An 18,544-nucleotide genomic window follows, 5' to 3' on the forward strand; every position below is an offset into this window, starting at 1 on the left:
AATGGGTTGGTCTGCATCTACGGAGTTTCTTGTCAAAAAGAAGCAGAAAGTTAAACATTTATCTTCTCCTGTCTCTGTTACTTACTTATTGGGCTTAACTTGGGCCTTAGTTCTGGCTCTTACCTTTTCTCATTCTGAAAGTACTTGTAAGAGAGAAAGGAATTCATCAGTTTCTGCTGACTCAATGTGTGATGTTGAAACCGCTTGGAGAGAGTTAATGTTTTACAGCACATTAGACTAAATCTACATAAAGTATCCTTGCAATAAGCTCATTAAAGTTCTGTCTGGGTAGTACCCAAGCAGAACATGTGGTATTACAGATGACCGGTTATAAATCATCTCCCTGAAACACTGTTTATGTATCGGAATTAGTACCGGGGTGATTCCTCATCAGTGAGGAACAATATCTTTCCATATGCCTAGTATTGGAAGCTAACTTACCTGTTGAGTGCCTACAATGTAAGTGTTCTTTTTTTCTTCCATCATCAGCACTAATGCTTCCTGTACTGCTCACCTAAGGACATCTCCTGTAACTGCTGTGTCAGTTTTTCATATAACCAACAGCAATAGAAACCACCACAGCAACAAACTGAAATGGGTATGCATGTAAAAAGCACCCTGATGAGTAGCTGCATAAATACATGAACACTGCTCCATACCATATCATAAAATGCATCTACTGACATCAGCAATAAACCCAAGCAACTGAACATCTATGTTGCAGAGAGTATTAAAAAAATCCACTGCTCTGTCTGCCTGCAAGGTGAAAGACTGAACCACTTGGATACAAAGGAAAAAAGAAATTACTTTTCTAAGTGAAGTGATAATGTTTTCCTAACACTATGGGGCTGTAAATAAAAAGAACACACAAAGGAAACGGTTAGCATTTCCTAAGTGCAAATTACCCTTCCCCCAAGGTACTGAAACCTGAGCCATCATGCTAAAAGTTGTCTGAATGTAAACAATAAGATCACCTGACCTACCAGCTAAATCAAAACAATGAGAGCTACAGGGAATCATGACACTCTCCCTTTAAGCTCACACCAGTCTAATCCTCCTCCCTTGCCAGTAGCTCCTTACTACCAGAAATCTATCGTTATTGTATTTTTCCTTCTATTACTATTGGAGCCCCTCTAGCAATTAGTATAATTATTTCCATTTCCCTTGTCGCTGATATTCTGCCGAATATCCCTTCCCAAATCCTTACTTTGTCAAATTCACATGCTCATTTCTTTGCAAACACGTATCCTGCAGCATTATTTTCACTCTGCTTTTCTTAATTCAATACTCGTTCCTTTTTGTCTAGACCTGTAAAGTGATTTACATTCCAAGATAACATGGATAGCATAGCAATCACGATAAAAGCTATTGTTCCTCACCTATTATACATGCCACATTTTTTTAATGTAGATTTCCAAATTTTATGTTACATGCACAAACTAATCTTCAGGAGGCTGAACTTTCATACAGTTCTTTCTTTTCATCTCCATTTGAGCTTGTGTTACAGTTTAAGACTTTTTGTTTTAATGAATACCCACAAAAAAAAAACTAAATGCATTTTCAAAACACCCCATCCCCTATTAATTTGGATAAACACAAAACAATGTACATCTTCAAAAAAATACGTTTAACCCTGCAAATGGGATCAACTCCCTAAAATTGATAGCTGCACCCATGAGCATTACCTAACTTAGAATTAAGGTTACCCATGCTAATGTGCATGCCACAGCCTGTGTTCCCACTTACACTGGCTGCTCTCTGTTCTGTTCTTATCTCTATTCCATCCCAGATGTGAAAAACAGCTTGTATGCTTTCAGAAAAAATATAACTTTTAGCCCCAATACCAGTCCAGATGCTTATCTGTACATTCATAAAATTAATGCACTCTCTTCCTTTCAACTTCTCTGGTACAGCAGAAAATCTAAGGTTTTCTCTGTGCACTCTTGTCTTCTAATTCTTGTTATTTTTTGAAACTGCTCTTCTTGAGAAGCATCATACTCAGCCAGATTTTATTTCAACCTCTGATTTTTGCACTTTTATCAGATCATATGAACAGCTAGTTAAAGCTTCATCTATTTTTCCAGCCTTTTATTTGAGTTGATATATTCTTTCTCTGCGCACTCTTGTCTTCTAATTCTTGTTATTTTTTGAAACTGCTCTTCTTGAGAAGCATCATACTCAGCCAGATTTTTCATTTCAACCTCTGATTTTTGCACTTTTATCAGATCATATGAACAGCTAGTTAAAGCTTCATCTATTTTTCCAGCCTTTTATTTGAGTTGATATATTCCTTCATAGTTTCATTTATTTTAATCACCTTAGAGTGCATTTGATTTATTTTTCCTCAAAATTATTGGAAGCTATTACTTGAACCAAAGCTGAAGCTTGAACTGTTTTTTGATCGACAGTTGCAGAATCCTTCATAGACTATTTTTCTTCAACTTTTCTGGTTGTTTTTCTATCATGTTTCCCAGATTTCTTCTTTGCTGACAGTAACTGAGTTTTATCCAAAAAAACAGTTTTGATGTACTCCTTTTTTCTCTGCTTTTGCTTTCACACTGGAGAGCTGAAGTTAAGCTATAGATCAGTGTGCAGCCATCTTGGAAGTTCTAGGATAAACTGATTTGAAAGGATTCTTCTCAGATACACAAGAAGAGCAGAAAGTTATAAACCAAAGTGGAAAGGAATGACTATAATGAAACAGGGGGATGGCATAGTTCAAGAAGTAAGAGTAGGATTTGGGATGCAGGTCATTAAAGAGAATAACAACAACCATATAAAATATTAAATTCATAAATTAGACGGATGTATTCCAAGAACTAAACCAACAAGGAAATGGAGAAACCAGATTTTACTAATAGGAATGACTACAAGTAGTGATATAGGAAATAAGCAAGAAGTGAGATGGAATTTACTTGATAAAAATTAGCAAAAGAACCAAGGTACCAGAAGCAACTGGAAAGGGAAGGGTAACAGAGTGGGATGACGCCAAGAAGAAGTCTGGACTGCAGATTGGAGACTGCCTTCCCCATCATGATCAGGCAAGACAGTATATGCAAAGAAAAAGAGAGATGAGAGTGTTGAAAGATTCATTCTTCCAGAGTTGTTAACTGAGTCTAGAGCAGAAGATGCTGTTAAAGAATAATAAATAGGGTATATAAAAGATTGTATGACAACTATAAGAATCCACCAGAGGAGGTTGGAAAACAGTGGGAACAGAGAATGTTAAGACTCTATACAAAAAAACAATGGGAAGACATATATATGCCTCCCAAGTAAGCAACAATGTCCAGAAGGTTTATGATTTTGCTTGGAAGTGTTTTCATGCAAGTCTTTATACCCCAAGTAGACTTCAGAGAATTTTTTCATGGGTAGACAGCAAATAGTGGAGGTGTGAAGGGAAAGACAGAGAAAACTGGAAACATGCTTTTTGTGAGTGTAACAAGTTGGTAGATTTTAAAAATTCCCGAAAGAGTACTTCATTTCAACTGGAACATAGGATCTAAATTGCCCAGACACAGTAAGGCACCACTAAGTTTAACACCACTGGGTGGCAAACAAAAATTGCTAGAAAATAGAAGTTAAAATTTAAACCAACTATAAATGACATACCATATATTGTAAAGGAGATAAAAGAACTGAGATGGGATCTTTACAAAAGGGATACAGCAAACTACATAGAAGGAAATGCAATTTATGAGAACAATCCATGTAGAATAATGCTCAGGATGAAGAATGAGGTTTAAGGGAAGGCAGGAATTGCGCAATTTATGTAACGCTGGAATGAATGATAACAGTTAAAAAGAAAACTTATATATACATAATGCATGAAAATTAATACTCTTTGCTATAGTTTTTCTTTTCTATTGTGGTATGTACATCCACATCACTGTCTACAATGTATAAAGCGGCCGCGGTGGTTCAGTGGTAAGCGTTTTTGCCTCACAGCAAGAGGTTCTTCGGTTTGATTCTCAGCTGGAGTTCATTCTGTGCGGAGTCTGCGGCTGCGTCAACTTTACAGGTAGTTATGTGTGCGTGTGGGTGTGCTTTCTGTGAAGGTTGGGTATCAGGCTGGGAACTCAGTACTGTAAAAATTCACTGCCAGTCATTACCAGACCAGTGATCCGCTGTGGCAACCCCTAACCAGGAAAAGCCGAAAGACATTGCTTTGTTTAAGAAACAAAAAGTAGATACATGAGGTGGAATTACAAAGCACCACTTAAATAATGTTAACAGAAGACACTAATATATTTATAAAAAAAGATACACAACAAGTAATAACCAAACAAAACTACGAGTCACAATGACAACTAAAAACACTTATTAAAAGACACAAGGGTGCACGTGACAAAGGTATTACTCAAAGTAAATGACAACTGCAAATATTTTAGAACTATACAAAGCTGTCAAGAAATGTAACCTACAAATGTACCACATTAAATAGCCACTTTGGTCAGAAGCTATGTTTTATCACACCCTCATCTTGTATGCTGCATTAATATTCATGTATCACTTTATGTGGTTTTCTTTTAATTTGCTCTACCTTAATATGAGGAAGGGCTGGAAAACAGATGTGATTTTGTTTTTCTCCTAGTATACTCTGTACTCCCACAGTATAACATTTTTTTGCCATTCATTTTACATCAGGATATTTTCTCCAGTAAGTAATAATGGGAGTTCTCTGAATTGCTGCTTTATGTATGTTTCTGGAAAGTGTAGTTGTGTCTTTTTAATCAACAGCTTTCTTTGAGTTATGTTATTTGCTAACTGCTAAACAGATGTCAATGTGTTCTTTATGTTTCAACTAAATTAACTAAATATGTTGCTTTTGTGAGCAAGTAAAAAAGTCTTTATTCAGAAATCATTCACTTTGTTAGGCAGAGATGGCAGGTTGCCATTCAAATGTTACAATACAAGTGGCATGTCATTGCATAACAATAGTTCCTTACGAAGAAAAATCTCGACGAGTGGATGGGAGATCGTAGGTTTACCCCAGGGGTCATCTCTGTGTCACTACTAGACAGAGGCATAGTAAACTAAACCCTAAAAGGGCGTAGTATTCTCATCCTAAGGGGTGGTGTAAGCCACATACACTCTGGCTAGGCTTAGAAATGCCTCAGGGCAGATAGCCTAGTATGAACCTATGAGACATGACTGAGCTCTTGGACTATGTCTCTCAGGCAAGTATGTCCTTAACCTTAAGCAGAATTTTACCTTCACCTACAATGATGCCTCAGTACAAAGAAAAAATGAGAAACTTCAATAATTAGCTTAGTTTTTGGCGTCATTCTAAGGGGATCCAGTATCTGTCAGCCTGGGATGACATGATTGACATACCTCGATGCTTTGCCAGAGATGGCCTTCATCTGTTACCCCTGGGATTTTGGATACTGGCTAAGGCTCTTGCCACACCCACAGTGCCTTTTTTTACACAGGGTCACAAGGACAAAACTTCCGACATAAGAATAGCAACCAAAAACAACCTCAATGTCACGTTGCTAAACACTAGGAGTCTTAACATGAAACTGCACTCACTGGAAGAAGTCCTCATCGTGGAGGATGCAAACATTATGCAGTCACAGAGACCTGGTTCAAGGCTGTGGAGAACACCCCAGCCATACCAGGTTGCATCTCCTTCCACATGTTCAGACCACAAACTGAAGGTAAGAAACTAAAGGAGGCAGTGTATCAATATTTACCAAGGATAAATACACCTCCAGATGCCCTAGAGATACTTCATGTGCAATTAACTGTTGGTACGACACCTATTCAAGTCATTGCCAGCTACAGAACCCCCTCCATGAATCAGGGCACACACTCTGCCCACTTGGATCAAGTTTAAGTCAACTTAAGTCTATCAAGATACATCTTAACACCATAAATTTGGGCAACTTTAACTACCCTAGCATTGACTGGGTGAATTACTCCTGTTCAAACTCACTTGCCCAAAGGTTCCACAACTTTGTCAACTCCAGTGCCCTGGACCAGCTATTTGACACCCTCACCAGGGGTGCCAAAATCCTGGACCCGGTGCTTACAAATATGGGAAACCACTGTAGCTCTCCCACTGTGAGTTCATCCTTGGTGAGATCTAACCAGAAAACAGTCTCATTTGAGGTAACTATCACACCTGACCCTGCCCTAGGAGCAACTAAAGAACTTCTCCAAAGCAGATTATAACCTCTTATGGGATAGTATATGTGAAAAACTGAAAGGCTGTCAGCCCAGCCAGACAGAATCTTGTAAATAATTCTATGTGATTTGTAAATATTAATATAATCCACAAGCTGGTTTTACAAATGTAAAAGAGAACTATATGTTGTTATTAAACTATATGTTGTACTGAGCTTCAAAAATGTAAGCACAGTGCACTCTGCTGGAAGAAAACTGATAAGTCAAGCAATGTATGACTGTTTGATCTCAAAATAGGAGACATGATGTCTGGGCTAAGATATTCCTACTATTGTTTTGGGATCAGAGTTAATTGGTAGATTTTACATGCATAATGTCTTTTATTGCTGTGGCTCCTACAGGTGGAAGATTACAAAGATATGTTAAACTCGGAGTTTCTGTTAACCTGGGAAATTAAACCAGAGAAGTGTCAAGAATGGTGAAATCCAAAATGAGTCAGCAGTGATGCATTATCAATTTATGACTTTCGCAGAGAGAGAGAGAGAGAGAGAGAGATAGAGAATTAGAGCATTTTGGATTTTGTCTGAACCTGAACACATCAACTCACCAGTACTCTGCCTTTGCTCTGCATGTATGCAAGTTATTTAGAACATTGTTTCTTTTAGAAATAGATAGAAAATAGTAAGACTAGACTAGCAGCTGTTTTATATATTTATGTCAGACTATTCTACAGTATTATTTTAAGCATTTCCTGTGATGTCTGAACTCTTGACTAGCACTGTGTTGAACTGAGAAGATGTCTTGTGTTTTTATTATTTATTATTAAATATTTTTAGACCTTTCAACTGTGGCGGTTTTGTGTAGAGATAATTTAAGCTCTAGAGTACTTGCATGAATTTAGTGATACTGTACTAAGCCAGTCCAATAGCCTTAAAACTTCTGGTCACACTTATTATTTGGATAACAGTATTGCACAGTAAAATTGGACACCGTTTGGTAAAGGCCTTAACAGTAGCTGATATTAGTGGTTGGTGGCAGTAAGCACTACCTTATAGTCTTGGCCGAAAGGGGGCAGAGCTGGAGAGCCTGTGCCAGCCTTCCCCAGGAGCGTGTGTGTTTGTATATAAATCAAATCTTAAACTTTGTGTGTGTCAGCTACTTGGGCAGGGACACAAAGCACTAGATGGACAGAGAGGGTGCTGGAGGTTTTAGCTTGACCACTAGGCTGATATCTGTACCCTATAGCTGTGCCAGTGGAGAGTCTTACTGGGGATCTGGAAAGAAAGGGAGAAATCAGCCCCAGACTGACTGTGATCTCTGTCTGCTCTAAAGGGAAACTGTACTTTACTGTGTGTGTACTTGTTATCCTTCAAAATGTGCATGCCCCTCACTGGTGCTAGTGGTGAGGACTGAGTCTCCATGATTACTGGGCCAGTGCACGTGCGTCACATATTAATTGGTGGCAGTAGTGGGATATCCACAACACCATATTAATTGTTTGATACATACTAATTGGCTTGTAGTGGTGTGGATAGTGAATTCCTATAGCTTGTGTACAGTGATCACTGAAGGTGTTTTTGTACTCTAAATCAGCCACGCAGTGAATATTCAGAGTTCATATCACAATTATTTTATTTCTTTTGTTAGCTTAGTTAGTCAGGGAAAGTAGGCAAGCATGTCAGCAGAGGAGTATGGCAAGCTGACAAGGAGCCAGTTGGCTGAGATGTTCCAGGCTAAGGGACTGCTGCATGGAATCCTGACTAAGGCAGACATGACTGTAGCTTTGGACACAGCTGCATTAGAAAATAGCAATCAGATGGATGATCAGACTAGCCGTGGAAATGTACAACACTCCGAGAATGGACAGCTCAACCTACTGCAGGGAACTTAAAAATCCACCTGGAGCTAAAGAGACTTGAGTTGGAGGCCAGGCATTTGGAAGAAGAAGCAGTAGAGAGACTGAGACATCTACAGGCTGAGGAGAATGAGAAATTGCTACACCTGGAAACTGAGGAGAAGGAAAGGCACAGGCAGCATGGAAAGGAGATGCTGACTCTTCACCAGAGTCATGGAGGTAAAGGGGAAGGGAGTAACCAGACCCCAGAAGCACAAAAGGTCAGTAAATTTCTTCCACAGTTTACAGAGGGGAATAATTTTGATAGTTTCATTCATATGTTTGAGAGGGTATGTAAAACAGCATGATATTGACCAAAGGCTCTGGGTATGGGCCCTGACCCCCTTACTCCATGGTAAAGTTGTAAATGTACTTTGCAAATTATCTGACATTGAACTACAATGCTGTAAAGAATGGTTTGTTAGAATATTTTAAGCTAACACCTGAAACTTATAGGAAAAAGTTTCGTGAGCATAGACGCAAGGCAGATGAAAATGTGTGCGAATATGTTGCTGAACTGAGCACTTATTTTCATAGGTGGGTTAGTGGGTGTCAGGTCACCACTTTTGAAGGGCTGGCAGACCTTTTGGTGAGGGAACAACCCCTTAGTACTTTGACTGAGGACATGGGAATCTGGTTATCTGATAGACAATGTGCTACTTCAGATTAATTGGGGAAGAAGGGAGACCTATACCTAGCAAGCAGGGCATCTTTGCACAAGAAAGAGGCCTCCAGTACTGCCCATTTGTCTAAAGGAACCCATGATGGGCAGCCCAGACTGGCCCAACAGAATCTGCCAGTACCAGAGGAAGCCACTAGTCCAGGTGCCTGTCCAGGACCTAGGGTTAAATGTTTTGAATGCAACCAGTGGGGCCATGTAGCATATACACATCCATGGAGGCAAGGTGGAGAACAAAAGGTGAGGGAACCAGTAAGTGGGAAAGACAAAATGCCAATTGTAGGCTGTCTTGAGACAACAGGGGTACTGAACTACCATCCTGCAGATGTCCTGATAGGGAAGGATTTTGATGAGGCAGTACCATGTGTTTATGTAGTTACACGCAGACAGGCTAGGAGACAAGCATGTGGGTCTGGTAGCCTGGGGAGACCCAGTCAGACTGCATACTTGCAGCCAGGACTGGTGAGTTGGTTACTTCAGGGAGGGAGCTACTCTACAGCAGTGAGACTGAAGGTGAGCCACAGCTGCTTGTGGATACTGATGTTCCCTTGGACAAAATTACTACAAAGGTAGAGGTGAGTAGTAGTACCCAGGCTGACAGTGAGGCACCACTGTCAGAGGATGCCAAACTGCCTGTGGAAGGGGAGCTGGGAAGTGTTACAAAGAGAGCGTTAAGACAGACTCAGCTCTCAGACCCTACATTGCAAGGCCTGAGGAAGGTAGCTAGTGAGGCACCTGATTCTCAAGGAAAGGGGGAATCTGTATACTGGGACAAAGGATTACTGTATAAACAGTGGACCCATGAGGGAGGGCTAGAAGGTGAGGATACAGCAGTTGGTAGTGCCTAGAGCCTATTATCTGTTGCTTCTAGCCATAGACCATGATATTCCCTTTGCAGGTCATATGGGCATAAAGCATACAAAGAGACGTATTATACAGAACTTCTATTGGCCTGAAATTTTCAGAGATGTAACAGGGTACTGCAGGACCTGTGAGCAGTGCCAAAAGGTAGGCAACGCAGGAGACAAGGTGAGAGCTCCTTTGATGCCTATGCCTGTGATTGAGGAGCCATTTCAGAGGGTTTGATTGAGAAGCCATTTCAGAGGGTAGCTATGGATCTTGTGGGGCCTCTGAGTAGCCCAAGTTCCACAGGGAAAAAGTATATCCTAGTGGTAGCAGATTATGCGACAAGATACCCTGAGGTAGTGGCTTTGTCCACCATTGAGTCAGAAAAGGTGGCAAATGCTTTGTTAGAGATTTTCAGCAGGGTAGGTTTCCCAAAAGAAGTACTGACTGACAGAGGTACCAATTTCATGTCAGACCTGCTGGCTTGTCTGTGGGAGTACTGTGGGGTGAAACACCTGAAGACCACCCCCTAACATCCCCAGACAAATGGTCTTGTTGAGAGGTTAAACTCTACAATCAAGTACACACTAAGGGTATTTGCAGACCAGTTTAAGAGGGAGTGGAACAAATATTTGCCCCATCTGTTTGCTTACAGAGAGGTTCCCCAGGAATTCACAGGTTTTTCACCCTTTCAGATGCTGTATAGGCATAGGGTGAGAGGACCTCTAGATTTAATTCCAGATAAGTGGGAGGGTGAGTGTGAATCTCACAAGTATCTGTTGTGGCATATGTCCTAAACCTCAAGACAAGGCTCAAGGAACTTATGCACTTGGCCCAGGAAAACCTGGCAGAAGCCCAACAGCAGAAAAAGGTCTGGTATGACAGGTATGTTCAAGCTAGAGAGTTGCTGTAGGGCACCAGGTAATGGTTCTCATTCCTGTCAGACACAACAAGCTGCAAACAACCTGGAAGGGACCCTACAAGGTGGTAAGCAAGGTAAGTGATGTTAACTACATGGTAGAACTGCTAGGCAGGAGCACAAATTGTACCTTGTCAACATGATGAAACCTCACCATGATAGGGAAGCCCTCGTGCTGAGTATCTGCAGTGGATTGCAGGAGGAGTCTGAGGGAGATCTGGTGACTGATCTCTTCACTGAGGCTCAGAATGACACCTCAGTGAGGCTCGGAAGGACACCTCAGTGGAAGGGGTAGCAATGTCCCAGTAGCTATCTCCTACCCAGGTTCGAGAAATCCAAGCAGTGTTACAGGTGTTTGGGGAAATGTTCACTGGGAAACCAGGGTGCACCCACCTGGTGCAGCACTAGGTGGATACAGGACCCTAAAAGCCTATTAGGCAGGCCCCTTATAGGGTGCCTGAGAGAGTCAAACAGGCTCTGGGGGAGGAGATGCAGGAGATGTTGGAACTAGGGGTAATTCAAGAGTCCAACAGTCCCTGTGCCTCCTCAGTGGTGCTGGTGCAAAGAAGGATGGCAGCACCAGGTTCTGTGTGGACTACAGGAAACTAAATAGTCACACAGAGTCAGATGCTTACCCCATGCCTAGGACAGATGAAGCCCTAGAGCAGCTAGGTGGGGCTAAGTATCTTACCACCATTGATCTTACCAAGGGTTACTGGCAGGTGTACTTGACTCCCAGTGCTAGAGAGAGGTCAGCCTTTGTGACTCCTTTTGGCTTGTATGAGTTCACAAAGATGCCCTTAGGGATGAAAAATGCCCCAGCAACTTTCCAGATGCTGGTAGATCATATCCTAGCAGTAGCAGGAGGACTTGCCCTTGCTTGCCTAGATGATATTGCCATCTACAGCCATTCCTGGCAAGAGCACCTTCAGCATGTCAGGAAGGTGCTGGGCAGACTATAGAGGGCAGGGTTGACCATTAAGCTGAGCAAATGTCAGGTGGGTATGGCAGAGATCTCCTACCTGGAACATACAATGGGGAGTGGTAACATCAGGCCAGAACCTGCCAAATTGGAAGCCATTCAGGCATGGCCTGCATCTGTTACCAAAAAGCAGGTGAGAGCATTCTTAGGGCAGCAGGGTACTACAGAAAGTTCGCCCCCAGTTATAGTACCATAGCTGCTCCCCTCACAGACCTGACAAGGAAAAATAGGCCAGATAAGGTAGTGTGGACCACAGCATGTGAACAGGCATTACAGAAGCTTAAAGAAGCTTTAGGAGGACCCCCTGTGTTAGCTAATCCAGATTACAGCAAATATTTTTTGTGCAGATGGATGCTTCGAACCATGGGGTGGGGGCTGTACTTAGCCAGCTTTCTTCAGAGGGAGAAGAGCACCCAGTGGTTTATCTCAGTTGTAGGCTCCAACTCAGGGAGGAATGCTAGCAGATGTAGAAAAGGAATATCTAGCCATAGTGTGGGCATTGCAGAAACTTCAGCCTTATCTGTATGGAAGGAAATTCACTGCAGTTACAGATCATAATCCCCTAACATGGTTACACCAAGCCAGCCAGCAAAATGCTAAATTGCTAAGATGGAGCCTAGGGTTGCAAGTAAATGATATGTCAGTGCAGCACCGCAGTGGGATTAGCAATGCCAATACAGATGGGCTCTCAAGCCAGAATAGGGTAAGGTATACTTGGATAGACCTAACCCTCTCAAGCAATGTTTCTCAAGGGTCACTTGAAAAACTAGCTTGAGTTCTCAGAGGGGAGAAATGTGAAAAACTGAAAGGTTGCCAGCCCAGCCAGACAGAATCTTGTAACTAATTCTATGTGATTTGTAAATATTAATATAATTCACAGGCTGGTTTTACAAATGTAAAAGAGAACTCTATGTTGTACTGAGCTTCAAAAATGTAAGCACAGTGCACTCTGCTGGAAGAGATCTGATAAGTCAAGCATTGCATGACTGATCTCAAACTCGGAGACATGATGCCTGGGCTAAGACATTCCTTCTATTGTTTTGGGACCTGAGTTAATTGCTAGATTTTACATGTATAATGTCTTTTACTGCTGTGGATCCTGCAGGTGCAAGATTACAAAGATATGTTAAATTTTGAATTTCTGTTAGCCTGGGAAATTAAACCAGAGAAGTGTCAAGAATGATACAATCTAAAATGAGTCAGCAGTGATGTATTATCAATTTAATACTTTCTCAGAGAAAGAGAGAATTAGGGCATTTTGAATTTTGTCTGAACCCGAACACATCAACTCACCAGTACTCTGCCTTTGCTCTGTATGTATGTAAGTTATTTAGAATGTCGTTTCTCTTAGAAATTAGAAATAGATAGAAAATAATAAGATTAGACTGTTTTCTATATTTATGTCAGACTATTCTACATATTATTTTAAGCATTTCCTGTGATGAATTGAGAAGATTTGTATTGTGTTTTTATTATTAAATATTTTTGGAACTTTCAACTGTGGCTGTTTTTTGTAGAGATAATTTAAGCTCTAGAGTACTTGCATGTATTTAGTGATACTGTACTAAGCCACTCCAATAGCCTTAAAAGTTCTGGTCACACTTACTATTTGGATAATAGTACTGCACAGTAAAATTGGACACCCTTGTTAAGGGCTTTATTAGTAGCCGATATTAGTGGTTGGTGGCAGTAATTACTACTTTATAGTCGGGCCGAAAGGGAGCACAGCTGGAGAACCTGTGCCAGCCTTCCCCAGGAGTGTCTGTGTGTTTGTATATAAATCAAATCTTAAAGTGTGTGTGTGTGTGTGTGTGTGTGTGTGTGTGTGTGTGTGTGTGTGTGTGTGTGTGTGTGTCAGCTACTTGGGCAGGGACACAAAGCACTGGTTGGACAGAGAGGGTGTTGGAGGTTTTAGCTTGACCACTAGACTAAGATCTGTACCCTATAGCTGTGCCAGTGGGAAGTCTTACTGGGGATCTAGAAAGAATGGAAGAAACCAGCCCCAGACTGACTGCGATCTCTGTGCTCTTACGGGAAACTGTACTTTACTGTGTGTGTATTTCATATCCTTCCCAATGTGCATGCCCCTCACTGGTGCTAGTGGTGAGGACTGAGCTCCTTGATTACTGGGCCAGTGTACGAGTGTCACATATTAATAGCATCATTGCACCTCTTTCCTCAGGCAGAACCGGTAACTATGTCGAGCTCTATACAGGCACCTGTATAACTGCATTGACTCTGCAGTACTTGTTAGGACCAAAACAAGCTCTTCAAGGAAAAGTAAACCTGCCTGGGAGACAACCACCATTAACAGGATTTACAATAAAATGAAGAAACTGCTGTCCAAGAGCCAGAAGGCAAGGCCTCTAAACTGGAGACACTGCCTCCTCAATTTAAATAAGCAAATAAGACTTTTCGTGAAGTTCTCCAAGGCAAACTATGAACCCAAGTTAGCTTCCTCAACTAAGGACAATCATAAGGCGTTCTTTAATTACATCCGTAACCTAAAAGGTAAAGCTCAGATCTGCACCGAACTGGTAGTTAATGGTAACACATACACTGAGCCAGTGGACATAGCTAACCAACAGGTTCGATGAAATTTTCACTCCCCTGTCCCTACCACACGTAGTTCATGACATCCCTACCACCTGTCCCTTACCTTGTATCTCTAAAGAGCAAGTCATAAACACCCTAAGACCAAACACACAGCATCAATGGGACATGATAACATCCCAGGCTGCATCCTACATGGGTTCAAACAAGAATTAGCATCACTATTGGCTACACTTTTCAATCACAGCCTAAGCAACAGCTTCTTCCCAGCTGAATGTGAAACAGCCACCGTTATCGTCATGCACAAACGTGGTGTTCTACTGACCCCGGGAACTACAGACCTATTAGCCTGACTAGCCTTATCTGCAAGGTCATGGAGAGAATCATCATGGACCTTATCAACAAAGATACAGGCAATCTCCAAACACTAGATCCTACCCAGTTTGGATTTGTCAAGGGGAGATCATGCTTGTTAAACCTGGTGGACTTCTTCAAAACAGTCACAAGGGCCCTGGAAGAGAGGAAATCTGTGCATACAGCCTCCCTAGACCTGGCCAAGACATTTGACACTGTCCCCTCACTCAGACATCATTGACAAACTCTCCCAGCTAGACAACCAATACATTGTAAGGTGGGTTGAGAACTGGCTCTCCGATAGAACCCATACAGTCAAAATAGGGGAATCCACCTCCAACAGCAAACCCATTACCAGTGGTGTTCCACAGAGATTGGTCCTGGGACCTCTACTGTTTGGAATCTATTTCTCCGAAGTACAAGCTAAAACCAAGGGACTGTGGCTGACAAAGTTTGTTGATGACTGCAAACTGGATGAAGTCATAGAATCTCCAAACAATGTCACCATCTTTCAAGAAGGTCTTGCACAAAGAAATGATTGGTGCCAAAGTCATTGCCTCAAACTCAATACAAAAAAATGTACTACCATCCCTTTCAGCAAGAGTGATGTTCCTGCAAATTACCACATCAATGGCAATACTCTCAGTACACACACACAGTGTTGAGAGATCTGGGCACTCAGGTTGACAGCAACCTTGATTTTGATCACCATGTCTCCAGAGTGGTAAGAAAACTAGTGTCTCGAGAAAAAGTGAAGTTATTACCTCCCTGTACTCTTCACTAATTAGGCCAATAATTGGGTACAATGCTCCTATTGGCATGTACCTTTCAAAGCACCTGCAGCAATTGGACAGACCACAAGGGTTCTTCACAAAGAAGCGTCTTCAGCAGCTATCCTATGTGGATCGTCTGAAATCACTGTCACTTTATTCTGTTTCATACAGACTACTCAGAGGCGATCACTGTCTAGCATATAAGGCAATCTCTGACCCCCACTTTATTGGAAATACTGCACATCCACAAGTCAAATGGCACACAGGTACTCACTCTAAAAGACCTAAACCTGGTAAGTAACATCAACAGAACCTACTGGAGGGACAGGTTTGTCTCCCAGAAGTTACCACACCTTTGGAACAGACTCCCACTTAACATCAAACAGAGCAACTCATTGGCCCTCTTCAAACACAATCTGGACGACTCAATGAGTAACCATGAATTCAACCCGGGGGTTCCACCTGTATCCCTCTTAGACAGGGACAATAGGTGCTGAGCATGGTAATACGGGTAAAATTTGTCTAGGCTTGTAAGGGCTCTCAGGCCATTAGCCTTCTATGATCCAGAAGTAGGATGGTCCTAAATCAAGCTTTGCAAGCTTCGGAATAATAAATCTAACAAGTGCAGTATGTAAACAGAATAATAAATCTAATATGTATTCTATGTAAAGTTCCAGAAAAACAATTAGCTGATTAATAAAACATGACAATAAGACCAAGTTTTATTAGGCCTTGATTAAAATGCCTCTGATGAGAGAAATCTTTCTTCCTAATTTGGGTAGCATTCATGAAGAATGTTTCAACCACCAGGGATCAAGGGTTATCGTTTCAGATCATGTGCTTGGATACAGCAAAAAGCCTCAATCTGCTAGTGGGATCAATGAAGGGAGGACTTAAGCCCTGAATGTTAACCAGTTGACCCAGGACCAACCCCATGACCTGGTTGCTGTTAAAACAGGCCAGGGAGGTTGGAATGTGCAGCAGTTTACAGCTCGAGCCACAGTGCTGGCAGCTTTTGGTGAAGGCAGGGAAGATTACACCAGAGAAATCTGGGTGTATCTGGGGCACAAGGAGTAAACTGCTGACAGGCGGAGATAGGCCCAAAAGAACAAAATACTTTTAAAAAAGCAACAAAGATGACACAGTATCACGGCTTCCAGATTTATAGGATGTCTCCATTCATGCACCCTTCCCTTGGAGAGGGGGTGCAGTTCCTCAATATCAGGGCAAGCCAGGAACTCTGAAGAAAGACAGCATGATTCACAACAGATGGCAACCAATGGCCAAGACCACAGCAAAGGCCGATAAACTGATGGCAAAAATGTCTTGTTCTATGTCCCAGAAGCTAATAATCTACTGAAATTAAAAACAAATCCTAATATGGTAAACAAAGGACAAAGCAAAGCAGGTGCTAAAAAAGAAAAGAAACTAATGGCAGAACTATTCAAGGAATCAAACAATGGAATACAGTCTAAACATTACCACTGAACATCTTTGCAGATGAAACCGATCATACATAAATATGCTACTAACTGTTTAAAGATACACAATCACTTCCTCCCCAGAAACATGTCATATTCAGGACTACCTTACTGAACTGAAAATATAGGACAGCATGTACAGTCTGCATTTCAACGTTTATTCACATTACAGTTGCCACCTTTTCAAATGCCCAAAATATTTTGCCGTACAAACAATACCCACGACCAGTGCACAGGAATGACCATCACCTTTTCCCCAAAATAAAAGTTTATTCTTATAACATCTGAGTCGCTTAGACTGTTTCATATAACATTTGGGCGTTCGGGAAATAATTGTTTTATGCAACTATTAAAGAAAACCTAGGAATTTTTTGTCCTCAGACGATGATCTCAGGACATTTGCCATTCTTTTGAGACAACTGTACAAATATGGACTACCCTGCGCAAAGTGGGGCAGGTGATGATCCATATTCGTATACTCTTATGTCAACTTCATAGGTTTAGACTAAAATTTTAAAAAGTATCCCCGATTGCTTATGGATTTATGTCTTATTAGAACGATCTAAAACAAGTTAAGACCAAGCTGACAGAAGCAAAATAAGTTGCTGACAGAAGCAAAATAAGTTGCCAACAGGAGAAAGTTCTCATAAAAACAAGAACTAGTTAAGTGACGGCACTTGGAAGGAACTGCTCATCTGGCAATGTGACGAGTCCAAAAAAAGCTGAAAAGTGACCTGCCTCTAATGAGGCGAAAGTGCAAATGAAAAGTCTGTCATAAGAAAATTAGGCAGAAATTTAAAATAAACGCAATGTGAAACATATGTGTAAGGGGTGTGCATCACGTGACATCAATTAAGCCCGGATACCTGACTGAAAACATGCACACACAAATTACGCAACTACAGACAGACCTTATTAAATAAAAATGTAAATGCAACTCAGATATACTATACCTTACAACGACTTCGGCTTAAAACATGCCAAAAGGAAAAGTCGCACTTAAAATTGTCCCTTCTATACATTAAAAAATCCAGTTCTGTTTTAAAATTGCCGCGGTGATCAGCAACTAACCCATACCACGTGCATGCGTTATTTAGAGACCTACGGCTTTTTCGTGCAGCCGTAAAACTGTTTACAAACCCTCATTCATGTTCTCAATATTACAGGAGCGGTAGCGTTTCTCTACGTCATTACGTATTGATAGAGCCGCCATGAGACGTATTTACTGTAACTTTATAAACAAGTATTTGTCAGTGCTCATGTGACATGTCTGCCGTGCATTTGAATTATGCAGTAGCATTATTTACTAAAGGTGTGTATCTTGCCTCTCAACTGTTCAGATTTTTGACTCATATTTTTGGTCTGTTTCGCATAAAAATCCGTAATTGTCTGGATTTTTTGTGGCAAATTAGTGAGGGCTGAATTCACTAAGTAATAGGTTCATAGGTTGGTACTAGGCTATCAGCCCTTGGGCCTATACAAGCCTAGCCATAACAATTCCCTGGCTATTTATTCCCACAATATTTACTTCCCTGGACCCCTGTCTAGCAGGGCAACTGACGTGATCCCTGGGGTGAATTTCCTTTCTCCCATCCAATCGTCAAGGTTCCTTTTGAAGAGGGCCAAATAGGCGCTCTGCTTGACATGTATGGGTAGTCTATTCCAGAGTCTGGGGAGTCTCTGGGTCAGGAACCTATCCCTCCAGCATGTTTTGTTCATTGTGATGACAAGGTTTAGATCCCTAGAGCGTGTGGCTCTGAGGGATTGGGATTTATTTAAGTGTAGCATGTCCAACAGCTCTGGGTTTGACATGACCTTATATGTTAAGCAGAGATCACCTCTGAGTAGACGATATGCGACAGAGTATAGCTGGAATTTTTTTAGATGGTCAACATAGGGCATCTGCTTTAGGATTGTGATTCTTTTAGTGA

General features: G+C 41.4%; 1 protein-coding gene across 1 annotated transcript in view; it reads right to left on the reverse strand.

Moving 5' to 3' along the window:
- RBBP8 (RB binding protein 8, endonuclease) overlaps nt 1-17,797 on the reverse strand; it is a 2,682,217-nt gene extending 2,664,420 nt beyond the window's left edge. The window contains exon 1 of the mRNA XM_044065365.1: nt 17,567-17,797. The gene's annotated coding sequence lies outside the window, so the exon portion shown is untranslated. The remainder of the gene's footprint in view (nt 1-17,566) is intronic.
- Between the last annotated feature and the right edge of the window lie 747 nt (nt 17,798-18,544).

Source organism: Protopterus annectens, chromosome 3.part0 (genome assembly GCF_019279795.1).
Source record: "Protopterus annectens isolate FY-2018-M chromosome 3.part0, PAN1.0, whole genome shotgun sequence".
In the NCBI taxonomy this organism is placed as follows: domain Eukaryota; kingdom Metazoa; phylum Chordata; order Ceratodontiformes; family Protopteridae; genus Protopterus; species Protopterus annectens.